A 15,122-nucleotide genomic window follows, 5' to 3' on the forward strand; every position below is an offset into this window, starting at 1 on the left:
TTCCTTCTGTGTGGAGTTCCTGCTGTAAAATGATGCTGCCTTTTGGTGACTAGCCTTAGAAACCACCTGGATGGGGAAGACAAGGTACATTTATGTAACATCTGCTGTTTTCGGTCCGTTTGGGAAGTGCAGTCAGCAGGGACCACACTGGGAGCACAGACAAAAGTGAAGCCACCACCGTAACTGCTGTCACCGCGCGGCCTGGCTCACCTCACCTCAGCCGGGTGGGAGCCAACATCTGTGAACAGGGTGTAAGTTTCTCGTGGAGGAAGTCACATCTTTGGAGACAGATTACATGTAGACAGATAAAGCTTTTATTCCCTTTTTTCTGAATAGAATTCCTCAAAGGATATATTCTTGAAATGTCCCATGAAAGAAAACTTCTTGTTACCGCTCTCAAAGCCTTGAGAAAAAATGAGGACGAGTAAGCCCAGCATGAGTTTAGGAAAGTTCTTACGTTTTTACGTTGACTAAATGGAGAGCGTCTGGCCCTTCACAGTTCTTACACATTACATGACACTGAGTTTGTTATGAATTCATTAACACGACCTATTTCCTTATTTGCTAAATATATTCTAGGATCTTCTTCTGCTGAAGTTTCTCTGTGAGTGTGTGTTATGAGAGATCAGCTCATAATCCAAACGTTCACCAGCTTTCTGTGTCCAGGTCAGAGCCCTTGCCCCTGCCTCCTGGATTCCAGGCTCGGAAGCTAGATACCAGGAAGGGGAGAGCTCTGGGTAGCCCTAACTTAACTGTATCTGTCTTTTTCTTTGCCAGCTCCTGTTGAGGAAAAGCTGTCCTAGTACGCGTCGTCAGAGTCTAGGGTTTCACAGGGAAAACTTGCAGGAAAGGGCTCAGTTGCACACACGACGTGTTTCACGGCTCCAGTTCTCTCTGCAGAGTGTGTGTGTGCATGCACACACGTGTGCACGCAGACTCACTGGAATGCTCCTCCCCACGTGGCAGCCTAACACCCATGTCTAGAGACAGCTCCCTTTGCCCATCCAAAAAAAATGTTAGAGCTAAGAACCTACTTAATATAAAACGCCGCTTGCACTGATTGAATGCTCAAGTGCAGTCACTGGCAGACTGAATTCCCAGTGCTGTTCTGGCTTGTCCGTTAAAGTGTGTGATGTATTTAGATTCAACTTTACTGTGTAAAGCATCCTGCAGCTTTGTTTCTGCTCTTGGACTTTGATGCTGGTGGCAAAACCTGGGCCCCTTCCATATTACTGAAGGCTTCAGGCCTGACAGGACACAGTTCTTTAACAGTGGGCTCTTGAAAACTGGGCCATCGAGAAGTTCACTTATGTCCTTGGGACTTAAAAACTGAGGGGTGGCCTGGATGTTGGACACAACCCTGGGGGCCGGCCGCTGGCTCCTCTACCAGGACTGCTGTCAGAGCAAGTGGATGTCAGTTTCTCCCATTTTAGAGCAAGGGTGTTGGACGAGGTGGTCCCAAGGTCACCTGTAATCAGGAGAGAGGGACGGCACACTGGATCCAGCCACCAGGCCTGCAGACACTCAGCAGTGACCGAGGGAGAGCCTGAGCCGGCTGCAGTGAGAGACGGAGGAAACACCTTTGCGCGTCGAGCCAGCCCTTCGACTGAGGAGAAGTGTGAAATGACTGGTGAGTCACTATTAGACAGTATCTCTGCTGATGGCAAACCCGATTATGTATATTATGTGCATGCAAGAAACAGTGCGAAATATGCTGCATTTATTTGAGACCTGGGGAGGCAAAGGCAAGTTCAGTTTTACTAATTGCTGTGGAAACCTAGTCCATCTCCCAAAATTTAAAAGAAAACACAAAGAGCAAAAACCAAACCAGCCCCTTTGCACCAGCCATTTAGTGTGACTGGCGGTTCACCTCTCAGCCCTGTGCCTCGGTGCGTCTGCCCCACGGCGTGCCGTGGGCTCCTCTGGGAGGTGTGGAGAGAAGCAAGGAGCTGGCGGCGACGTCACATAACAGTTTTAAATGCATTAAGTGGAAGCAGAAGTACAGACGACACTGCCTTCAGCTCAGTCAGAGAAGTAATTACACCGTCATGGGGGTCCCATATATAGACCTCCCCTGTGTAGTAACGGGGCCCCCGGCCAAGGAGCTTGTCTCTTGCCCTCTCTGTCCTGGAGACCCCATCCCTCTGAGCCCCTCCCCGCCAAGTCTGATCTCTCCTGTTGGCTCTAGGAGCTCAAAGTGACCCAAGGAGACGTGCAGTCCGCCTTCCGGCCAACGGCAGGCTCTCAGCCCTGGCTAAACACCTCCGGAGCAGGCAGCTCTTACTCTCTGCCGAGTTCCATCACTGAGCAGAGCCAGCAGTTGGGAAGTTCAGCCCTCGTTTGACCCCCTCCCATCGCTTTCTCCCCGGTTCTGCCTCGTGCGGCTCCACAGAATGAACCTCCCCTTCCGAGTGGCCGCGGTAAACAGCCCGCCATTCCCGAGTCTGCGGAGCTGCTGCTCCGCCTCCACTGCACTTACGCTGGTGCTCAGTAGGTACTTGCGGGGCGAATTGATGAATGAGCAGCTTCAGTATGGAAATCCGTGAGGAGTACACAGGTGGAACCATCACGATGTCTTCAGAACGAACTGGCGTGGTGCGCGGTCTGTGCTCGTTAACCCGGAAGTGCCGCCGCGCACAGCCTGTGCTGCTCCTGCAAGCCAGCGAGCCGTGCAGCCCTAAGGCGGCGGTGCCAGCAGCCCACGCAGACCCTGCCGCCGCCCTTGTGAACGGCCGTCTCCAGGCGGCGTCCACCTGCAGAGCCGCGGGGTGGAGCCGCCGCGCGCAGCTCTGCCCCCCGGGCGCCGCTTCGCCCACCTGCAGGCTGGCGGCCTGCGGCAAGCTGCCGCGAAACCGCCGGCGCGCCCCCCGCAGCCGGGAGCTCGTGTGCTACACGTTTCACCGCTTGCGCGTCTTAGGTGGGGCGCTTGACGCTCGCTAGTCACCAGAACGTTTTGATGGAAACCTACGTGCCAACTGGGCTGAAACTTAAAATTCTGAACTATTTAAATTTGTTGTATTGAAACAGTTTGGCCCAGAAGAGAGTAAGGGGAGAGGTAAAGGTAAGCTACGTGCGTGAGTCATTTTGTGCTGTGTCGCTGCCAGAACATGCAGCTATTTTGCTGGTTTTCAGTAGCCAACGGTGGCTGCCAGTTACTGCGCACGTCGGCAGACCACGCCGGGCTTCGTTCCCCTGACGCACAGTAGTCAGTCTGCTGGCCGCCGGTTGCGGTGAAGGCAAGCCCAGCATTTACGGCAAGGCGTCCGGCCTGGCGCCAGGCAAGGAGAATGGGCAGCTCACGATCAAAAGCCTGAAACTCCCGGTGGCTTTCGGGCACGGGTTTTAACAGCAGGGGTGGGGAAGGGGCTGCAGGGGCTGACCAGCCAGTGGACCTCCTTCTGCTGATGGCGTGGTGAGGGCAGCGGGAGTCAGCGTCATCCACCTGCTGGCTCCAGACACTCGGGGGTCCGCGTGCAGCCAGCGTCTCCGCCCGGCGGGGGTTTCAGCACCTGCAAAACGACTTGGGGATGTGGCTCGGGGTGCGTGCGATCCACAGCCCTGAAGTGGAACCAGGGCCCTGATTTTGTTACATGGCTAAACTATTACTACTTTCCTCTGTTTTTGCATTTCTTCCTTCTCTAATTTGCTCATTGGAACTTGGGGAAAAAGCCTAGGAGGCTAACACTTTTCTACAAACAAGAGCCGAGGAACACGGGGGCTCCATTCCCAGGAAAGCCCCGCAGGGTCCTGCGTGGTTTAAGTCCCTTTTCTTCGACAGTCCTCAGTCCTGAGGGGAGCCGGGGTGAAGGCTGCTCTGACTGCTTCCCACTGGATGGGGGCAAAGCCAGAGTTTCAGGATCAGAGGAGAGAAGGTCATTGAGTTTCTTATTTTTCAGTGAACTATGGTTGACTCACAATGTTTCAGGTGTACAGCAAAGTGATTCATATATATATATATATATATATATATATATATATATATATATATACACACACATTTTTTTTCCGATTCTTTTCCATTATAGATTATTACAAGACATCAAACATAGCTCATTGTGCTACATAGTAGGCCCTTTTTAATCTGTTTTATCTACAGTAGTGTGTATTTTTAATCACACATTCCTAATTTATCCCTCCCCTCACCTCTCCCCTTTGTTAACCATGGCTTGTTTTCAAAATCAGCGATACTGTTGTTGTTTTTTTTTTGCCCATTGTTTTAAGTCGAAGTGTAATTAATTTACAATGTTGTATTAATTCCCAGTTATACATATATATTTATTCTTTTTCAAAATTGTTCCATTATAGGTTATTACAAGACTTCGAGTTCCCTGTGCTATAAAGTAGGTCCTTGTTTATTTTATACATTGTAGTGTGTATATATTAATCCCAAATGCCTAATTTATCCCCTTCCCCCTACTTTCCCCTTGGGTAACCATAAGTTTGTTTTCTGTCTGTAAGTCTATTTTGCAAATAAGTCCATTTGTATCATTTCTTTTAGATTCCACATATAAGTGACAACATATTTGTCTGACTTACTACACTTAACAAGACAATCTCCAGGTCCATCTATGTTGCTGCAAATGGCATTATTTTATTCTTTTTTAGGGCTGAGTAGTATTCCATTGTATAAATATACCACAGCTTCTTTATCCAGTCATCTGTCCATGGATGTTTAGATTGCTTCCATGTCTTGGCTACTGTAAACAGTGCTGCTATGAACATTGGGGTGCATGTATATTTTCAAATTGGAGTTTTCTACAGATACATGCCCAGGAGTGGGACTGCTGCATCATAGGGTAAGTCTATTTTTAGTTTTTTAAGGAACCTCCATAATGGCTTCACCAAATGACATTCTCACCAATAGTGTGGGAGGGCTCCCTTTTCTCCACATCCTCTCCAGCATTTATCGTTTGTGGACTTTTTGACGGCCATTCTGACTGGCGTGAGGTGATACCACTTTGTAGTTTTGATTTGCATTTCTCTAGTAATTAGCAGTGTTGAGCCTCTTTTAATGTGCCTGTTGGCCATCTGTATGTCTTCTGTGGAAAAATACCTATTTAGGTTTTCTCCCCATTTTTTGATTTTTTTTTTTATATTAAGCTGTGTTAGCTGTTTGTATATTTTTGAAATCAATTCTATGTTGGCAGCACCGTTTGCAAATATTTTCGTTTTGTTTATGGATTCCTTTGCTGTGCAAAAGCTTAAGGTTAATTAGGTGCCATTTGTTCATTTTTGCTTTTATTTCCATTACTCTAGGAGATGGACCCCCCAGATATACTGCAGTTTATGTAAGAGTGTTCTGCTTATGTTTTCCTCTAGGAGTTTTTTTTTTTTTTTAAATTATTGGAGTGTAGTTGATTTACAATGTTGTATTAGTTTCTGGTGTACAGCATAGTCGTTCAGTGATATGTGTATCTCTCCAATTTTGTCTGTATATCCTTTAATATCCTTTTTGATTACAGGTTACTACAGGCTGTTGAGTATAGTTCCTGTGCTCTACAATAGGTCCTGGTTTATTCTGTATATAGTAGTTTCCGTCTGCTAATCCAGACTCCTTATTTATCCCTCTCCCCCCGTCCCTTTTGGTAACCGTAAGTCTGTTTTCCGTGTTTGTGAGTCTGTTTCTGTTTTGTAAGTTCATCTGTCTCAGTTTTAGATCCCACTGCATCACGCTATCTTAGGTCTTCAGCCCATTCTTTTTAATTGGGTTGTTTGTTGTGTGGTTCGCCCCGCCCCCCCCCCTTCAGGAGAGTGTGTTCCCAGTGGGGCTTTTTATGGCAGACCCAGCCTCACTGCACACACCCCAGGTTCTTCCCATACCCCTGAGGCTGTCCCACGCAGGCAGCCCCAGTCCCCTCCCTGGGCCTGTCCTCTGAACCCGAGCTTCAGCAGCCGGTCTCGGCGCAGGCCCACAGGCTCCTGTCTGGGGCTGGGGCCGCGCAGACCCTTGACAGCTTCTCTCTGCTCTGCCTCCCCTTCTGTCTGGCTGATCTCCCCGCGGGTGAAGGGGCTTCCCAGGGTGGGGGCACTTTTCTTCTTTCACTGCTGCCCCCGGGCACAGCTCCCATCCCGGTGGTGGTTGTTTCTTCCTATCCAAGTGTGAGGAGACTTCTTGTAGCTCCGCTTGTGTAAGATCTTCTGCTGTTGTTCAGTAGTCATTCTGCGAGAATGAGTCCACGTGTAGAGGACTAGTCCACAGACGTACATTTTTGATGTTATTCGTGGGAGGGGTGAGCTCTGCCCCCTCCTGTTCCACCACTTGAGCCCCTCCTCTCCTGGGAGGCTCATGGTGTCTGGCTCACACTTCGGTCTCTAATCCCTTCTCAGTTATGTTTGTGTGCGGCGTCAGAGAGTGTTCTAATTTCATCCTTTCACAGGTAGCTGCCCAGTCTTCCCAGGTCCACTTGTTGAAGAGACTCTCTTTTCTCTCTTGTGTATTTTTGCCTCCTTTGTCATAGATTAATCGACCATAAGTGCCTGGGTTTATTTCTGGACTTTCTATCTGTTGATCTGTGTGTCTGTTGTTGTGCCAGCGCCAGACTGTTGTGATTGCTGTAGCTTTGTGGTGTGGTCTGAGTTAGTTCGGGGAACATGATTCCTCCAGCTCCCTTCTTCTTCCTCAAGATTGTTTTGGGTATTTGAAAATTTGTTTCTGTACAAATTTGAAAAGCTTCTGTTCTCCTTCTGTGAAAAAGGCCATTGGTATTTTGATAGGGGTTGCACTGAATCTGAAATTGCCTCTTTTTTTTTTTTTAAACCAGTATTGATTCTTCCAATCTAAGAACATGGTGAGTCTTTCCATCTGTTCGTGTCTCCTCCGACTTCTTTCACTTGTGTATTACAGGTTTTGGAGTGCAGGTCTTTTTGCTTCCTTAGGTAGGTTTATTCCTAGGTGTCTTATTCTTTTTGATGTGATGGTAAAGGGGACTGTTAACCTTCTCTCTCTTTTGATATTTCATTGTTAGTGTATAGAAATGCAACAGATTTCTGTGTATTAATTTTGTATCCTGCACCTTTACTTCATTGATTTCAGAGCTCTAGTGGTTGCCTGGTGATGTCTGTAGGGTCTTCTCTGTATCGTGTCATGTCCTTTGCTAGCAGTTTTACTGATTCTTGTACAGTTTGGATTCCTTTATTCTTCTTCTCTGACTGATTTAATATAGTTTGGGAAGTGGTCAGAGTGGGTATTCTCGTCTCGTTCGGGATCTTAGAGGAAGTGCTTTTAGGTTTTCACCACTGAGGAGGATGTTAGCTGTGGGTTTGTCATAAAAGGCCTTTCTTAGGTAAAGTTATAGTCCCTCTAGGCCCACTTTCTGAAGAGTTTTTTTTTTTTATCATAAATGAATATTGAATTTTATCAAAAGCTTTTTCTGATTCTATTGAGATGATCATGTGGTTTTTATTCTTCAGTTTGTTAATGCGATGTATCACACACTGATTAGCAGATACTGAAAAACCCGTGCGTCCCTGGGAAAAATCCCACTTCACCATGGTGCATGATCCTTTTAATGTACTGTTGGAGTCAGTTTGCTAGTATTTTTGTTCAGGATTTTTGCATCTGTGCTCGTGATACTGGCCTGTAATGTTCTTTTTTTGTGATATCTTTGTCTGGTTTTGGTATCGGGGTGACGGTGGCCTCACAGAGTGAGTTTGGAAGTGCTCCTTCCTCCGCAGGTTTTTGGAATGGTTTCAGGAGGACAGGTGATAACTCTTCTCTGCACGTTTGGTAGAGTTGACCTGTGAAGCCATCTGGACCTGGACTTTAGTTTCTTTGGTGAGTGTGGTCAAAGGTTTATCAGTTTTGTTTATTTGCTCAAAGAACCAGCTTTTAGTTTCACTGACCTTTTCCTTCATTTGTTTTTGCTTTGATCTGTGTGTCTTCCCTTCTTCCCTTTCCAGGTTTTGTCCTCTGTCCTGGCTCCTTTAGCTGTGAGGCTGGGCTCTGTGCTTGAGGTTGCCCTTGTCTCCTACCTTGTTGTGTCCCAGGGGTTTGGATCGTCCTGTTCTCATTTTCACTGCCCCTGGGCACGGTTACGTCTCCTCTTGGACGTCTTCAGTGGTCCACCGGCTGCTCAGCGGCGTGTTGTCCAGTTTCCGTGTCTTTTTGTTTCTTCCAGTTTTCTTCTCGTAGCTGATTTCTAGTCTCTCGGAGTTGTGGTCAGAAAAGATGCTCGGCGTGACTTCACTTCTGCTAAATGTACTGATGCTTGCTGCACGGCCCCGCATGCGATCTGCCTTGGACAGTGTTCTGTGTGCGCTTGAAAAGAATGTGTATTCTGCTGCTTTCAGGTAGAATGTGCTGTAAATACCAATCAAAGCCATTTGGCCTAATGTGTTATTTAAGACCTGTGTTTCCTTATTTTTTAAACTTTTTTTTATTGAGTTATAGTCAGTTTACAATGTTGTGTCAAATTCCAGTGTAGAGCACAATTTTTCAGTTATACATGAGCATACTTATATTCACTGTTGCATTCTTTTTCACTGTGAGCTGCCACAAGATCTTGTATATATTTCCCTGTGCTACGCAGTATAATCTTGTTTATCTATTCTGCACATGCCTGTCAGTATCTACAAATTTTGAACTCCCTGTCTATCCCCCCCCCCATTTCCTTACTGATTTTCTGTCTGGATGATCTGTCCACTGCTGTAAGTGGGGTGTTAAGGTCCCCACTGTTACCCTGTTACGGCCAGTTTCTCCCTTTACGTCCGTAACGTGTGCCTTGTGTGTTGAGGTGCTACTGTGTTGGGAGAGCTGCTTCTTGGGCTGATCCCTTGATCACTGTGTAGTGTCCTTCTTCATCTCCTGTAACAGTCTCTATTTTAAAGCCTATTTTGTCTGACTGTTGCTGCTCTGGCCTTCTGATTTCCATTTTCATGGAATACCTTTTTGCAACCCCCCCTCATTCAGTCTGCATGGCTCTAGATTGGAAGTGAGTCTCCTATGGGTCTTTTTTTTTTTTTTTTTTTTTAGTGTCCCTTTAGCCAATGTGTCTTCCAGTTGGAGCATTTAGTCCATTCACACTTAAGGTAATTGTTGGTGGGTGTGTTAGTGCCGTTTTGTCGATTGTTCTAGATTTGCATTTGTAGGTTTTCGTTCTCCCTTTCTTCTTCATTCTCTGCTCCTGTGACCTGATGGCTGTCACCAGTGCGATATCTGGATTCCTTTTTCTGTCTTTGTGTTTATCTATTACTGACTTTTGCTTTGTGGTTACCATGTGTTTTTTTGTATGGCAGTCTCTCTGTATGTGATTGTTTTAAGTTGCTAATCTCTTAATTTCAAATGCATGCTGGACACCCTGCATTTGTACTCTTCTCAGTTTCTTTTTTAGCTGAAGCACAGCTGGCTTACACCGCTGTGTCAGTCTCTAGTGCACAGCATCATGTCTCAGTCATACATGTGCATACGTGTATTCGTTTTCATTGTAAGTTACAAGATGTTGACTATAGTTCCCTGTGCTCTACAGTGGAAACTTGCTGTCTGTCTATTTTCTATACAGTACTTAGTATCTGCAAATCCCAAACTCCCAATTTATCCCTTACCAACCCCTTCCCTCCCTGGTAGCCGTAAGTTTGTTTGCTATGTCTGTGAGTCTGTTTCTGTTTTGCAAGTAAGCTCATTTTTAGATTCCACATATGAATGGTATCATGTGGTGGTTTTCTTTCTCTGTCTGGCTTACTTATTAGAACGACAGTCTCCAGGTCCATCCACGTTACTGCATCACATCTGTTTTTGATACCAGATTTTACATCGAATTGTTTTGTGTCCCTTACCTGCTTCCCGTGGACACGGATGGTGTTAGCACTCGCATCTTTTAACTTCCGTACCAGTGCTGTGCGCGTGATTCCTTACCTTCATGTTTGCCTCACCAGTGAGGTTTCCATTCCATCCTTCTCCTGTTTCTAGTTGTGACCTTTTATTTTTCACCTAAAGAAGTCCCTGAACATTTGTTGTAAAGCTGGCGTGATGGTGCTGACATTCTAGCTTTTGCTCGGCTGTAAAGCTGCTGATTTCACCATCAGCCCTGAACAGGAGCCTTGCTGGGCGAAGTAGGCTTGGTTGCAGGTTTTTCCCTTTCATCACATGAACTATATGGTGCAACTTCCTTCTGGCCTGCAGAGTTTCTGCTGGAAAAGCAGCTGGCAGCATCCCAGGAGTTCCCTGGCATGTTACTTGTTGCCTTCCTCGTTGCTTTTAGTGTCCTCTGCCTTCAGTTTTTATCACAGTGTCTTGGTGTGCTCCTCTTTGAGTGGATCCTGTGATGGACTCTGTGCGCTACCTGGACTTGGGTGACTGTTTCTATCCCTGGGTTAGGGAAGGTTTCAGCTATTTACTATTATCTCTCCAAATATTTCCTCAGGCCCTTTCTCTCTCTCTCTCTCTCCTCTTGCTGGGGCCCCTGTAATGCAAGCATTAGAGCACGTGGTGTTGTCCCACACATCCTTTAAACTGTCCCCATTCCCTGCACTCTTCCTTCTCCTCGGTGGCAGTGACTCCCGCCGCTCTACTCTGCCGCCTCTTTTGTGGTCTGCTGCTTGTGCGCTTCCCTTCTGTTTGGTTGTTCTTTGTATTTTCTAATTCTTTCTTTAAAACTTGTAAACTCCTCATCTGTGCATTCTTTCTCCTCCCAGGTTTTTTGATCATCTTTATAGTCATTACTCTGAAATCCTTCTTGGGTAGAGCGCCTGTCTCCACCTCACATAGTTTGTCTGTGGTCTTTGTCCTCTTTCTCTGAAACGTCTTTCTGTCGCCTCATTTTGTCTAAGTTGCAGTTTGCATCTTTGTGTATGTGGTAGGTCAGTCATGTTTCTCAGCCTTGCAGAAGTGGCCTCTGTAAGAGGTGTCCTATGTACCCCAGAAGTGCTCTGCCCTCTGGGGACAGGCTGCTAGTGTGTTCGGTCCCTAGTCTGGTTGGTTGCTAGACCCCATGTTGTGTGGACGCCCTTGGCTGATGTTTAGCAGGGCCTGGTCACCCCATGGGTCCCGGGGCTCATGCTGGCTCACTGGTGGGCTGTTGCCCACCCACCGGCAGGTGAAGCCAGATTCGGGGGTCAGTGTCAGATTCCTGGCCAGCAGAGCTGGTTCATGGAGTTTGGCTGCAGGGCCCAGGCATCCCAGGGCTTGTTTCAGGTGGTTGGGTATGAGTTCCGGGGTGTCCTGGAGGTTGTGCCGACCTGCTAGTGGGCAGGGCCAGGGCCCAGCTGGTCCCAGGGTAGGGTCTGACCTGCACTGCAGGATCAGAGTTTTCTTGCTTCTAGGTCTGCTCCCCAGTGGACCAGACTCCTCTAGAGGTTGGTGCAGGCTTCTGGGTTGGCAGGCCCAGTGCCTGTCCCCCAGGGGGTGAAGCTGGGTCCTGGCGCTCTGGTGGGCTGGGCTGGGCTGGGCCTGAGGGAGGGTCCAGAGGCGGCCGTGAGGTCTTTAGTATCTAAGCAGCCTGTCTGCTGACAGGTGGGGCTCTGTTCCTGCCCCCTTACTTCTTTGGCCTTAAGTGTCCCTGCATTGGCACTTCCAGGGCGTGGGGTGGGGCCTGGTCTTGGTGCTAATGATCCAAGATGTCAGCCACCAGCCTCAGCAATGTTCTCAAATAGGTCTATCCCCAGGGTGAGCCCCCAACCCCTCTCCAGGAGACTCCAAGACCTGCACACATGTCTGGCCCAGGCTCCTATCAAAATTACTGCTTTTGCCCTGGGTCCCAGTGTGGGCCCTTTCAGAATGAAGTCTCTGTCTCCCCTGACCTGGGCTCCTGCAGTCAAGCCCTACTGGCCTTCAGTGCCACACGCCCTGGGCTCACCTTCCCAGTGCCAGACCCCCGGGCTGGGGAGCCTGACATGGAGCTCAGCACTCTCACTCCCGCGGGAGCAGCTCTGGGACGTGACTGTTCTCCAGTGTGTGGGTCACCCACCCAGGGGCGTGGGGTTTTATCTTACCACGGTCTGCCCCTCTTACCTGTCTCCTTGTGGCCCCTTATGTATTTAGGTGTAGAAGAGCTTTTCTGGTGAATTCCAGTCTTTTTCATTGATGGTTTTCCTGCAAGGGCTGTGACTTTGCTTTGCTCACGAGAGGGGGTGAGCTGAAGGTCTTTCTACTCCACCATCTTGGCTGCCAAATCTCTCCTTCACTTTAATTGCAAAGAAATCTTGACTCTCAAGCTTAGCCTCAGTATTTTGTATTATGAACCTATTACCTGTTTGATTGCTTTGTCATAGCACCCGGACAAACAGCTGAACATTAGTCATCATGTTAACAGTGAGGATAATGACCGAGGATTTCTAGTCAAGCTGGTGGAGCGGTAGGACCACGAGCTCGCCTCTCCTCACGACTACAACAAAACCACAACTGACTGCTAGACAACCATCGAAAAAGACGAACCTAGCAGAAAAGATTTTCTTCAACTGGAAACATAAAGAGGGAACCACAGCAGGACGGTAGGAGGGGCATGCTCACGGTATAATCAGGCCCCACACCCCCGGGTGGGCGACCCACAAGCTGAACAATAGGCAGGCACCGGCATCCACGTGGAATCTAAAAAATACAACGACATAGTGAATATTACAGAAAAGAAACGGACTCACAGATGCAGAGAAGGGAGGAGTGGTTCCCAGTGGGCAGACGGAAGGGGGAGGGGCAAGATGGAGGGGAGGAGGAAGAGGTGCAAACTCTCAGGTATAAAGTAAGCCACAAGGATGTATGACAGCATGGGGAACGCAGCCCAGATTTTATAGCAACTACGAATGGAGTGTAACGTGTAAAAATTCATGAATCACTACATTGTACACCTGTAACATGTAATACACACCAACTATACTTCAATTTTAAAAATATGATATTGTAAAATAAATACATAAAGTTAAAACTGGGGATAATAGTCAAAATGCACTCACAGTATTCCCTGAAAGTGTCCTCCTATTCTAGACAGCAATCAGGAAAGGTAAGTTTTGAAGTGGGTCTGCTTTATGTATATTCTGTAACCTAGTGGCCTTTTAAATTATTCTATTTATTTGGGTTTCAGCTTCTCCAGGGGTATTTTGTACACAGCGGGGGTTACTGGCCATTACACATCTCTCTCCTTTTTTTTGCTGAGACCTGAAGCAACAGTACTGTCTGGTGTGATTCTGGCTGAAGAATCTAGTGCCTCCTGCGGGGCGGCCACGTCTTGAGGTGGTCTCACTTGCCATTACCGTCCCTAACGTGAGGGAGCGGTTTCACAGTTGCAGGAGACCTTGAGCCCTTCAGGCTGGGGCTGCTGGCAGGCACCGCGTACGGCCGGCAGTGTCCTTGCGTCTGATGTAGCTCAGGGAATTCAGTGACACAGGAGCACGTCTGAAACCACAGCCACGGCGGACAGCCAGCTCCCTCTTAGGTGCCTGAACCACAGTTACTCCTTTCATTTTAAAAAGATGCGTTCTATTGCATGGTCACAGCAGATGCACAGTGCATGTCTGGTAGGCCCTAAGCAGGCTGTTTTGCTTAGTCTCAAGTTCCAGTTAAATCGCGTTTAAGCCAGAGTGACCCCACACCTCACCTTTTGCTTGCACATCTTTCTAGAAAGCACAGGTGATCAAAGTATTTGTCCCTGAGTGACACGGTGCTTGCTGCCTGCCCCGGGGCCACCACGTCCCTCAGTGCTGGGCCTGCTTCTGTATGCACACACACACGCCCAGTCCCCCACGACGGGGGAAGTAAAGCTCAGAGGCAGATTCGTGGGGAAACAGGCTGCGCATTTTTATCACCTGTACTGAACTGTCGCACGAACACTGTGCACGTCCTTCTAGCGGCAACGCCAGCAGCGATGCGTGTCTCGAGTGGTGGTGCTCTGTGACGGCCTTGTTAGAGACATTTCTTTCCATTTTGATAAGGAGACAGACATCTGGTAAACAGTTTTGTGAGCTCATCAGGGTTTCGATTAGAATTCTTTAATTTTTTACCAGCTCAGCAGTACGATCTGAAAGTTACCAGAAACCTGTGCTTGTCAAGAAATCCTTTCTGTGAATCACCTTGAAGATGAAGCAGTTTTGCAAAAACATCAGAGTGAAACAGTAACTGTGAATGACAGAAGACGTAAAAAGGTCTGGTTACAGATCTGATCACAAAGAAACTTAACCAAGTTGCCGTGACAGCATTTTAATGACTAGCGTTGACTGAAAAATACCAGGACATACTAAAATTTTAGGAACTGCATGTAATTTCTAGGCCACTTATCCATACAGTGCAACCTAAGAGTGCTCATCACCGCTCACGTGCCGGTGCTTCTCGTGTAATGTAACATACCAGAGAGTCCCCGTTAGTTTTTCTCGGAGACACTGTAGGGGCCCTTTGAAACACCCCAGCGTCAGCTACAGAAAGAAACTGATGAAGCATACAATCTGTTACCAAAAGCAGCTCAATATCCCAGGAAAACTTTGTTTTCCTAACAGAGAAAGCCAAACTGCAGTCTTGCACTAGCCTACTTTTGATAACAAAATTTAATTAAATTCAATCTGATCTTAGCCAGTCTTGACCACAAACAAAACTCTTTTCTCAACGTTCCGTTTCCACAAACATTCCGTCATTTTCTATATCCGTCTCCGTTTGTCCCTTATTTTCTTTCCCGTCTGGAAAGAAACAGCTCTGGGATGAAATTACTTTTTTCCCTTAACAAAAATATCTCCGTTCCTTCATGCCTCCTCCCACCAACAACATGCACCTTTCTTTACAGAGTGAACGCTTCCCTTATTATTTTTAGTACTTTGCTTATGTATGTAACTTGTAACTGTTAAAAACCTTATTTTCTAGCAAAAACCAAGAAGTGTGCAATTGTGAACTGTTCGTTACGCCAGCATTTCCTGAGTGGCAAACTTAATAAACACATTTAGTAACCTTTAAAAACATACATTTTATCACAGCATAAGTTCTTTCTTTAATGTGGTACAAGATGTTTGTCTAACAAACCCAAAGCTCTTCAGTTTTTCTCCCATAAGACAAAGGCCGGCGACTTAGACTTGCCCGGGAGTCAGCATCACAGTGCCGGTCTGGACAGTGAACCCTCGCTGTCTGCCCTGACTTCGTAACACTCTAAAATTTCAAGCTACCAATCTCTGGAGAAACTAAAACATAATTATCCCTAAAAAGTTCACCTGAAAGCTTC

The 15,122-nt window shown here is 47.3% G+C and overlaps 1 long non-coding RNA gene across 1 annotated transcript; it reads left to right on the forward strand.

The window, feature by feature from the left end:
- Nucleotides 1-4,575: 4,575 nt before the first annotated feature.
- Nucleotides 4,576-14,867, forward strand: LOC123617765 (uncharacterized). The gene is made up of 2 exons (XR_006726010.2): nucleotides 4,576-4,796; nucleotides 12,205-14,867. It is a non-coding gene; the product is annotated as an uncharacterized LOC123617765 (long non-coding RNA).
- The last annotated feature ends 255 nt before the right edge of the window (nucleotides 14,868-15,122 follow it).

The sequence above is a fragment of the Camelus bactrianus genome, chromosome 24 (assembly GCF_048773025.1).
Source record: "Camelus bactrianus isolate YW-2024 breed Bactrian camel chromosome 24, ASM4877302v1, whole genome shotgun sequence".
NCBI classification, from domain to species: Eukaryota; Metazoa; Chordata; class Mammalia; order Artiodactyla; family Camelidae; genus Camelus; species Camelus bactrianus.